Here is an 11,883-nt window from a genome sequence, read left to right as displayed (position 1 = left end):
TGTTTATATAAGAGGTTACACTTTTCCTTTCTAAAATTTTTGTTCAATTCACTTTCACTTTATTGTTAAATAAACGAATGAAAAACCATAGAGCAAAGTTGCAAGTTTTAGATTTAACAAAATACAAATACATTCATGGATACAAGCATCTAAACTGTGGACAAGAAGATCAGTAGTTTTATATTTAAGATGCAAATACATGTATAACTACTTTTAAGAAGAATAAGGAGTCAGTCATGACAGTTGTAACAGATTTTCTGTTATTCTGTTTTTGGCTAACAGTTACAACTCACGTTCTCTTCATTGCTAAAGAAAAGAATGGAAAAGCATAGAGCCGCACTACTTTATACAGATTCAGTGACTTAAACCACAAGTAAACAGTCTAACAATATAACAGAATGTATAACAAACTTGTAACTTACAATCTTGATTTTCTTTAACTATAAGCCTAACCACATTCTTTTTGATCTATTACTCTATGATCCCAACAGGGTTTAACAAAATACAAATACCTTCATGGAAACAAGCATCTAAACTGTAGACAAACAGATTGGTAGTTTTATATCTAAGATGCAAATACATGTATAAATACATTTGAATCTAATAACGTTAATTTATTTATTTATTTATCAATGGTTCAAATGCTACAATTTAGTAGTGAAAAGAGAAAAGGAGTAGTTACAACAGATAAGGAATAACGAGTTAGAAGGGTAGGAGTCAGTTATGAACTTATGACAGTTCTAACAAATTTTCTATTACTCTGCTTTTGGCAAACACTGTACACACACTTTTCAGTTTACAATTTTCACTGAATTTCTCTTTCACTCTTCTTCTTTTTCTCTGCCTTTTATCTCTGTTCTTTACTGTAATCCCCCTTCTTTTTTCATCAAGAATTCTCATTCAAAAGTTCCATAACAAAGTGTATTTCACAAATTAAATAAAAAATCCTAATAATTAATGGAGAAATAGAATCCAAAACCGACTTGTGTCCAACTCACGTTCTCTTTGCTAATGAAAAGAATGGAAAAACATAATAATGATAAATCCTCCTAATTAATTAAATTTAATATCTATTCACTACAAGAAAACATTTCTATTGTTAAAGCGTGGCAAAAAATTGAAAAAAGCATAATGATAGCTTTTCGCCACGCTTTTTGAGCTACCAGCACGCTTTTAAAAGGGCCACATCTGCAAGCGTGCCGGTAGCTCTATCGCCATGCTTTTAGTGACCTATCATCACGCTTTATTTTTTGCCACACTTTTACAGATTGCCACGCTTAAAAACGTGGCTGTATGTGAGAGATATGGCCATGCTTTTAAAGCGTGACTGTTGATGATTACTGTCCAATATGGCCACTCTTTTAAAGCGTGGTTATAAATTTATTCAGTAACCTATTATTCTTTTTTAATCTTCATAATAAAACCTTACAAAATTCATAAATAATTTTGAAATTTAGGCAATGGCCAATAATTTTAAATCAACTAATCCAACTTTCATAAAGTTGTCACCAAAAAAAGTGTTTAATCACATGACATGCTCTAACAAAATTCCAAAAAACAAAATCATAACAATTACCCATAAATTCTTAACACATGAATTACAATTCCAACAACCATTACATTATCTACTTTCTTTATAAATACTTTATTACAAAATATGAAACTTCATGATTTCTAATCATACATTGTGAGCAAAAAGCTTCAAATCTTCCAAAAGAATATTATTTGCATTGTTACTAGACACAACTTCATTATTTGCAATGGCTGAAGCAGATCGAGAAACTTTCTTAGATTTTAAGCCTGAAGCATGCTCTTTATTTTCCTCTCGAACTTGATCCACTTCTATAGTATCCTCATTATCAATGTCAACAACTACAGGGCATGGACTTTTTCCCTGTATTGATGAGTTAACAAAGATAGAATAAAACTTCAATATAAAATAAAAGATCAATGAATTTCTAATTTCCTACATTTTAATGATGATCAAAGAAACAAAAACCAAAAAGGACAAATAATGTTGAACGCAGTTGCAAGTAATGAGGGTAAAGTTCTGCAAATCTGGTCCAAAAAAAGAACCACATGAGTACGACCTTCAGTCACAATAATACTAATTTAAGTCAGATCATCCTCCTAAATAACTCAGCAAAATAGTTTAACAGAAAATTATAAAGGAACATTTTAGCACTAAGTTTCAAGGCAGATTAGGCCCCTGGTTCCAGCACAACTTCACAATATGGCAATAATGTGTTTATAAGAACACCATAACTTTTCATGATTTTATGTCCAGTTACCAGTACGCATAAAGAAATATGGAAGAATTCTGTTTACAAATCAACATTATCATCAACAAGAATTGAAAAGCCTTTCTTGACTAAGAGGAGTTGACTACATAGATTGAAGAATGTCTCCAATTACAAAGCATGTCCATAGGCAAGCATTTAAAAATACGGAGTTCTTAATAATTTTATTTAATCTCCTGCTAACATGACCAAACCATGATAATTTTTCATGACTTTATACTGGCACACATCAAGTAAACTAATATACGTCATACTTATATGATTTTCTTGTAATTCTTCCTGAATGTCGGACTGGGACCATTTCCTTTGTATCTTTTGAATTCATTTCACTATCTGATAAATCATTGTCAATTGGTGCCTTTTGTGAATCTGGTTCTGCACATAGAATTTGCACCTGTGCACCCCCTTTAAAGTCATATTCAGCTTGCTGTCCCTGAAATAGAAAGAAATTCCAAACAGTTAGATAAACATTAGATATAAACCAAAAACTAGGAAGGGCAGACTTAAAATTTAAACAGGGAAAATGAAAAGGCCAATAAAGACTTAATAAGAAGCATAAACCAAGAATCTGCTATGAACCAGCCCTATATATGCCATTTCCAAGAATCGCAAGCAATATCCAAATATTTAGAGTATAAAGGTTGATGAGTTTCCAATAGCAACAGAAAGTGACCTTTTTCTTTCTCAGCAAACATTCCAAAGACTGGAAAGGCAGCTCCAAGTAATTAAGAGATGTCATGACATTAAAGGTTTGCCACACCACAAAATATGAATTTCCTTTGGTATTTTTTAGCAAAGAATAAGAGAGTATACATGGCTAACCAAATACAAGCAACCATGACATAACTACTTGCAAAGAATAGAAATTTCCATACAACATGAGAAAATAAATTAGATATAGTCTTCATAATTTTACGAGTTCATCATCTATCAAGTTGCTGGTAAAACTATTTGAGCTTGAACTCTTCTAATCAGCATTAATAAATGAAAAATAATTAAAAAAAGGACAACAACAGATGTATAAAAAGAATTCATAGATGTGGCTTACCCTATTTCTGTGCTTTCTCTTGTACTAATTATATCAATGCGTGAAGCTAGTGTGCACTTCATTTTCCTTGCTTGAATGGAAAATTTTTGCAGAAAATATTCAGATAATGTAAATGACACCACATTGACAGATCCATTTAAATGTTAGATATAAACCAAAAATTAGTAAAGAACATACAGACTTACAATTATAGACAAGGAAATTGAAGAGACAGACACAGACATAAAGAGAAAATTAGCTCAAGAATCTGCTAAGAACTGCACTCTATTGAACAGCGAGCTATATGCCATTGCCAAAAGAACTGCAAGCAATAACCCAAACATTCTCATTTATGAAACAAAATTTTAAATATGAAAGTTGAAAAGTTTCTGATAGCAACAGAAACTGACCTTTTTCATTCTCTACAGATATTGCGGAGGCTGGACGACAGCTACAACCAATCAAGAGGAAGTGATGATATCAAGGGTATGCCACTCCATCCACAAGCAGATAAAGTAGTTCAATCCAACTTCTGATAATTCTTATGAAAATAAATCTGCAATGCAAAACAAAATAACAACTAATCATGAAGAAGTACGACAACTATTCTTACAAATCCACAAATAATTGAAATAAACATACATGGACAATGTAAAAAGCCTAAAAGCGAAGATGTTCACTGAAAAAAAGCAATTACTCTGTTAAAAGAAAAAGAAAACTCCCACTAGCACATTTAAAGATTGGTTTCGACTTTATATATTTTTGTTTCCAGTTCTGTATGCCATATATATAAATTTATGAAGTAAAACAACTTTACACTAGTAGTTGTGATTAGTAGAATTTTTGAAGGCACCAAATAAGGGTATGAAATTATTAATGCCTTGAAACAAGTAGTGATACATAATCAGCATTTAAGGCTTCATGTTTGAATCTTACCAAGGCAACCAATCCCTATACAGCTCTTTGTGAATGATGTCAGTGTGACCATCTACGTGCTTAACCACACTGCCTTTGTAGAAACAGAAATCCCTTCTACGAGCCAATAAATAATAGGCATAGAAACAAACTCAATAATACCATAATGCAAATGGAAACAGTAATCGTGGCTAGTAAAATTGCACTTTTTGAAAGGCTCTGACCTATCCAATTACAATTCTTATTTGAAGACAATGAATCTTTATTTAATGTTGAGGCCTAGATTTTCAAACAAAGCATCCAATAAGAAGATATGACCTTCCTAAAGCAAAATGGGAACAACATAAAAAGTCTACTATAAGAATGCCATGTTAACTTAATGGACTTACGCTGATCTTGAAGGACCAAGTGACATAAGAGTATGGAAAATGGATTCGGAACTTCCATCAACCACACCAACAGCCATGATTGCACGGTGATCATCCCACTTCTGATGATGTGACCATATGCAAAAAATTCAAATTCAACCATAAATATTGTTTGAATAATATAAAAGGAATCTCACAGGGATAGAACACCAGCAGAGAGGGTTCTCATTAGAATATCACAAGCTTATTATGTCAATGAATCAGCAGCAAAGCAAGCTCAAATTCATCACACAGAACCAATCATGAATTAATCACTGATTACTATAGGATTAACATTTCACCCGTAGTCTTTATTCCAGGTCTAGAGACATAGTAATACATCAAATGGATGCTTTTTGAAAACTGGAAACATTTCAATTAAACATCATAAACTAGCATAATGGAATTTTCTTTTGTTTGTTTTTATGCCTAAAATGCAAAATCAATAAACCCTAACAAAGAAGGATACAAAATCATAAGCAAATTGCAATAATAAAAAAGTAAACACTGAACCCTTGTGAAAAAACAGAATAATAAAATTACTAAAGTCAGAAAGCCCAACCTTCCACCTAAAACTGCACAGAACTAGATCAAAAATCTTTCTCTATTCGGTGCTATTGGAGTACTGTCTTTGTTTGCCATCGCCAGCTTGTCATCCTTTTCCGTTCTTCAAAACTAAAATATTTTTAAGTGTATTATTATTTTCAAAATTTAGGGAAAAAAACAAATAGGTCCCTGACTTTTTAAGTTTTTGATAAATATATTCCTGACAAAATTTAAATACAAAAAAGTCTCTGACTTTAACCAACGGAGGACAATTTAGTCCTTCCGTCTATTTGCCTCTCACACATCAAACGGAACTGGTTGACGTGGCTGAAACGGTGTCCAGGTGTCCGTTATGGTGCCACGCTGAAAGGGGAATAAAGTTCGAAGGACAAATAGGTCCTTACTAATGAAAACGACGTCGTTTTCATAAGGTAGCCCATTCTTAATAAAAACCATTTGGCAACACAGAAATTACATATACCGCCCTAACCCCTTCATCAAGCCAGAGCTTCCTTCCCTCTGAAAGGAAACTGAAGCGTCATCAAAAAAGGTGGAGTAGGAGAGACTTAGTTCGTATGCTGAAGAAGTTCAATCATCAATCAAGGTAAGCAAGTCCATAACGTTCATGATCACATTCGCATTAGGGTTCCATTTAGTGTATGGTGCGATGCATGTAAATGCATTCTACTATGGTTGCTTTCTATTTTAATCTATTTGAAAAAAATTAGTGTCTTCCTTTGAAAGTTTCTAAGGGTTTTTTGCATTATGGGTTGATTTTGTTTTTATTTAAAAATTACATATGACTGATAGATATGTAATTCTTGTTTTTCACCATGGAGGAAAGTTTGTGAGGAATGGTGATGGGGGACTTGTTTATGTGAATGAAAAAGTAGAAAAATTTTCAAAGATGGACATAGATTTTATCAATTTTGGTGATTTGGTGAAGTTGTATGAGGGTTTAGGATATCCTGGCTACAAGACAATATACTGGTTTGATAGTACAGCCAGTGATATAAAATCTAGGTTTCATCATTTAACAGGGGATAATGGGATTCGTGAATTGTGTGACAATTTAATTAGGAATGAAGAAAAAAATGAGTTTCATGTTTACTTTGATCATGTTGTCAATGAATCTGAATATGTAGAAGAAGCAAGAGACGGGAATGCAGGAACTGAAAATGTTGAGTGCATAGAACTAGATGACATCTGTGATAATCTGATGACATCCTCCGCTGATGACGGCTACGAGAGCACGGAGGATGAACCTTACAAGCCTCCACCTACGGGGTATAATGATGACAGTGATGATGAGAATAGCAGTGGAGAAGAGAAACGTACCAAAAAGAAGAGAAATATGATTTACAAGAGAAAAAAAGTGGTTGTACCAAAGAGAAAAATGAAAGAGAAAAAGAAGAAGGATCCACTAAAGAGGCAGGATGCACCAAGGAAGAATAGATCGAATATTGGTGGAAAAAGACCCAATGTACAACCAGGTGTTGAGCCCAGTGTAGACCAGCGAGTTGGGCCTTCTTTGAAAACTGGTGGGCCTAGTAATGGGCCTGACCAACACTCAAGCTGCACTGATTCAGAGTATGACTATGAATACTATTCAGAGGATTTGCATACCCCTGTTTCCTCTGATGAAGAAGCTGAGAAGCAACACTGGCCCGAGTTCAATGATGAGTATAGATTTGGAGAAGGCTACTTTGAAGTAGGCACCAAGTTTGCAACTCTTGATGATTTTAAAGAAGTGGTGAAGGACTTGTTCATATCTAAGGGTAGGCAGCTTCAGTGGATTAAAAATGATAAAGAAAGGGTTCGAGTGGGCTGCAAAGGAGAAGAATGTCCATGGGTTGTACATGTATCCTACAATAATTCTCTTAGGTATTTCCAGGTTAAAACTTTTAAATCTGAGCATACATGTGCAAGGGATTATCCATCTTCGGATGACTAGGAAGGAGGCTAGTGATTTTCTGAAAGATGAGTTTGGGATACATCCTCATGATAAGATGGTTTACAGGGCACTAAAGGAGGCAAGAGACAGAATTGTCGGAAGCGAGAGTGATCAATATGAAAAGTTAAGGGATTATCTATTCGAACTCTTACGCAACAACCCTGGATCTACTGCACTCTTAGAAGTGATACCAATTCCACAATCCCCACCAGTGTTTGATAAGATATATATATATATATATATATATATATATATATATATATATATATATATGCCTAGATGCATGCAAAAAAGGCTTCAAGAGTAGCTGAAGACCTTTAATATATTTGGATGGATGCTTTCTTAAAGGGTACTTTGGTGGACAGTTACTTTTAGCAATTGCCCAAGATGCCAATAATCATTTCTATACCATTGCTTATGCTGTTGTCGGATCAGAAATAAAGGAGTCATGGAAATGGTTTTTAACTCTCTTACAAGAAGATCTTGAGAATGCAAGTGTGCACGAATGGAATTTTATATCAGATCAATAAAAAGTTAGTAATATATTTGTTTATGCTGATGTTCTGAAATCTAGTTCATTATGCTTCTATTATGAGGCTTTTGGTTTATAAGTTAGTAATATATTTGTTTATGCTTATAAAATTATGCAGAAATTAAGGGTTCTTCTGTTTCTAAATTTTTTTACTAAATTGCAATCTTTAAGTTTTATCACATTAGTTAATATTAGTTAGCATTAGTGGAAATTAGTTAGCATTAGTTAACATTAGCCAAGGTTAGTTAACATTAGTCAACATTAGTTAGCATTTGTGTATTAACATTAGTTTATTTATGCATTCGATTTAATTTTTCAAAAATTTATAAACTTGAGTTAGTGAGACATATACCAGATTTTTAGCTACAACTAATTAAATAGTTGGTGCTGATCTTTAATTTGGATTGAGAAGCTCTCTTCATATGACAGTGCCATGTTCGTTCTATCAAATAAGCCTTTGGATGAATGTTTATTATATTAGACCTGTACGTATGCGAATTGCTTTTGCTAATGTGTTAAAAGGTTTTTAAATCAATGAACAATCTTTTACTCTCATTAGCCATGGCAGGGGCTGCTGTCAAAAATTTTTCACTTACTGATATGCCTTTTACACTATCGTTGATGTTGGTGTATTTTTCCTTTTTAATTGTGTTTATTCTTCAAGTAGTCAAAGCACTAGTGTAACTTCCATTATCCCAATCTGCTCTAGAGCCTGAGCTAACAAAGCACGTGAGAATTTAGTTGTCCTCGTTATGAATGATGAAGGATTTATGTGTCTTCATTATAAAAGTTAAAGGATTTATGTGTCTTCATTATAAAAGTTAAAGGATTTATGTGTCTTCATTATAAATGTTGTAGGCTGGCCAGAATACACAACAGGTAGCTCCAGCTGAACGAGCACAGGACACTCCAGCACATGCAGCACCATTCAGCCAAGCACCAAACAAGACAACAAAACATACTCATTCCAAAACACCAGCTAAATCCAAAGCAACCAATCAAAAGGCCACATGCACTAACTACAACTCAAGTTGCTCCACCAACTTCAACAAGTGTGACAACAACATCGAGTGGAGGAGTATCAGAGGAGACACTGGCAGCAACAAGTTATGCCACAACAGGACTATTCAAGTTTATACCAAATCCAGGCTTCAAGAACCAGAAAAAGTGACGTGCTTGTTCCTGACTTATTTTGGAAACAAAAATTAGTTTTTTGCTGCAATAGTTGGTTGTAATACATATTGGAAAACTTTCTTTTAGCCAATTTAGTTGCTTATGAATTAGTATTTTGGAATCCCAGGGCTGATATACCTACTACAGTTACTTATCCTAGACGTTATTATGTTGTGGTATGACAATATTCCTATGTTATGGTTTAAGTTAAATGAATGAATTATTGTTGATTGAATGAATTATATATGCCTTGTTTCTGGCTTAGGTTCATATCTTGAAAGTAAACATTAATTTACACGCATTCTATATCTATTTCAAGCCAACAAGATATGGATAATTCAAATCTTCTTTTTTCATTTATATTAACTAAAATAGTTAACAGATATAATTCATTAGAATCCACATTTTTTTTCATATTTTTCATACCCTAAATAAACAAAGACCAACAACTACAACAATCAAGCCTAGAATTATGACCCAAAAGTTACTGTTTTTCTTATTCTCTAGGTAAATTATCCTTTGTTCTAGATCAGCCATTCTGTTCTCCAAGTCTATCTTCTCAAAATGTTCTTCAACATTTAATCTCTGATTGTCACCCAATTCTTTTGTTAGCTCCATGCACCCAATTCTTCCAATATGGTCATCAACCCACACAAAGAATTTACAATATGGTTGTTTCACTTAAATCAATTCAGATAGTATGAAAATATGTTGGTAAAAAAAACTCTCAACTTCATCCATATACATAAAAAATTGTGAGCTTACCTTGAAGAATGGGCATCCGAAAAATAGTCTGTTTGGGTTGGTATTTGTCTTCGACATGTAAAATATCGCATACATCTCGCAGAAGTATTTTGGAGCGATGCAATCTTTCTCATCCCCATCTTGAACTGAACATGGAGCTGCATTTACAATCGAGCCTTCCTGTCGTCTGCCACCACCTCCGCGTTGTCTCTTGATTGATGAGCTTCCATCACTGGCCATCAATTTAAGCAACACCACCATGAACAAATCTGAACAACTGCTGCGTATGTTACTTCAGAAAACCCAGTTTAAATCTCATTAGGGTTACCTTATGAAAATGACGTCGTTTTCATCAGTAAGGACCTATTTGTCCTTCGAACTTTATTCCCCTTTCAGCGTGGCACCGTAACGGACACCTTGACATCATTTCAGCCACGTCAGCCAGATCCGTTTGATGTGTGAGAGGCAAATAGACGGAAGGACTAAATTGTCCTCCGTTAGTTAAAGTCAGGGACTTTTTTGTATTTAAATTTTATCAATGATATATTTGTCAAAAACTTAAAAAGTCACGGACCTATTTATCTTTTTTCCTCCAAAGGTTATTATTATTATTTAAAATGTATACTATTTGATCTACTTAAATATTTTAATATCTCTCTTGTTACTATTAATTTACTTCTTAATCTCGCAAATAAATTGTCCAAACTATATTCAAATACATTTAAGTATTTAATTTTGACAAATAACATCTTACTAGATATACGTTCTAATATATCATGATTAATAAAATTTATTTATAATTTTATACTAAATTTTTTGTATTTTTATTTTCAATTTTTTTCTATTTTTTAAATTATCTCTAAAAATACTAAAAGAAAATTTTAAAATTACACTATAAATTAAAACACCATCTACTGAAAAATATAAGCAAAAAAATATAGTTTGTTTTTTATGCTTTATTTTTGAAAAACATTCACACCAATAAATAAAGAGAAACCTATTTTTTTAGAATAGATTATATTATATGATAAAGTATATAAGAAAATTTTCTGTTATACAAAAATACTAGGAAGCACAAGTCAATATTTATGAAAGATACTAACTTTACAAAATTTTATTGATGTTGTATATTTTCTTTTGTTTTTTTAATAATTATATTGAATTATATACATATTATAAAAAAATTATAAATAATTTTTTAAATTTAATATTAATTTATATATTATCTAATTAATTTTTGAACAATACAATATTTTTAAAATTTATAATATATAGTATAACTTGTATAATTAATTTAACTTTTTGTGTTTTAATCTAGTTATATATATATATATATATATATATATATATATATATATATATATATATATATAAAAGGAGAACTATACTCATAAACTATACTCATCATCAATACAAAATAACATTTTATATACTTTTTTATATACTAAAGGAAAAACTTTCTACAACAGTGGAGTTAGAATCCAAGAATAAACTTGGTCAAGATTTAAGAGTAGTACCATAACTCTATCTATTTCCCTATTAAATCTATTCTCACCTTCTAAGCTATTATCAGTTTATCACCAAATACTCAAAACTATTTATCTACACAAATACATTATTAAAAACCAACTAAATCAACTAAGGACTTGTTTGGTGAGCTTCTAAGAAAATATCTTTTTTTTAGTTATTTTTTTTAAAATATCTTATTGAAAAGTAAAAGTAATTTTATGTTTGGATATCTCATGTAAAAAGGTCTTTTTATCTATCAATTATATTTGGGTATAACAATATAAAAGTACTTTTTTGTTTATTTATTACATGAAAAACATCTTTTTTATAAGGAAAAAAGATCTTTTAAAAAAAGATGTAAATTACAGCTTCTCAAAAAGATCTTTTTTTTATTTTACTAGTGCTTTTACTTTTACTACTAGAAGTTTGCCAAACACGTTAAAAAATAAAAAAAAAATCTTTTTTCATTGAAAAAATATCTTTTTTTAACAAAATAATGACGCCCAAACATGCACTAAATCCGTTGATAAAACTGCCGATAACATGTGACATTAAATTTGACGCAAAATCGAACAGTATTCAACGCTTTTTTTTAACGGCAATTAAACCCTGTGAATGAAATCCAAAGGCTCTAATCATTCCAAAATTATGAAGAAAATATTAGACTTTGATTTTGTGATATGAAAACGTGCTGAAGTGGCTTGAAGGTATTCAATTTTGATTTGTTTTCATTTTGAGATGATTGGTCTAAAGTGGATTTTAGATAAAAGCTTGTG

General features: G+C 31.8%; 1 long non-coding RNA gene across 1 annotated transcript; it reads right to left on the bottom strand.

The window, feature by feature from the left end:
- Positions 1–1,685: 1,685 nt before the first annotated feature.
- On the bottom strand, positions 1,686–4,802 carry LOC130960311 (uncharacterized). The gene is made up of 7 exons (XR_009079062.1): positions 4,632–4,802; positions 4,264–4,359; positions 3,738–3,883; positions 3,534–3,649; positions 3,349–3,418; positions 2,555–2,733; positions 1,686–1,894 (listed from the first exon to the last, which is right to left on the bottom strand). It is a non-coding gene; the product is annotated as an uncharacterized LOC130960311 (long non-coding RNA).
- Positions 4,803–11,883: the final 7,081 nt, after the last annotated feature.

The sequence above is a fragment of the Arachis stenosperma genome, chromosome 2 (genome assembly GCF_014773155.1).
Source record: "Arachis stenosperma cultivar V10309 chromosome 2, arast.V10309.gnm1.PFL2, whole genome shotgun sequence".
Lineage (NCBI taxonomy): Eukaryota > Viridiplantae > Streptophyta > Magnoliopsida > Fabales > Fabaceae > Arachis > Arachis stenosperma.
The sequence above is the reverse complement of the archived record's forward strand: the minus strand, read 5'-3'. Positions and strand labels throughout refer to the sequence as shown.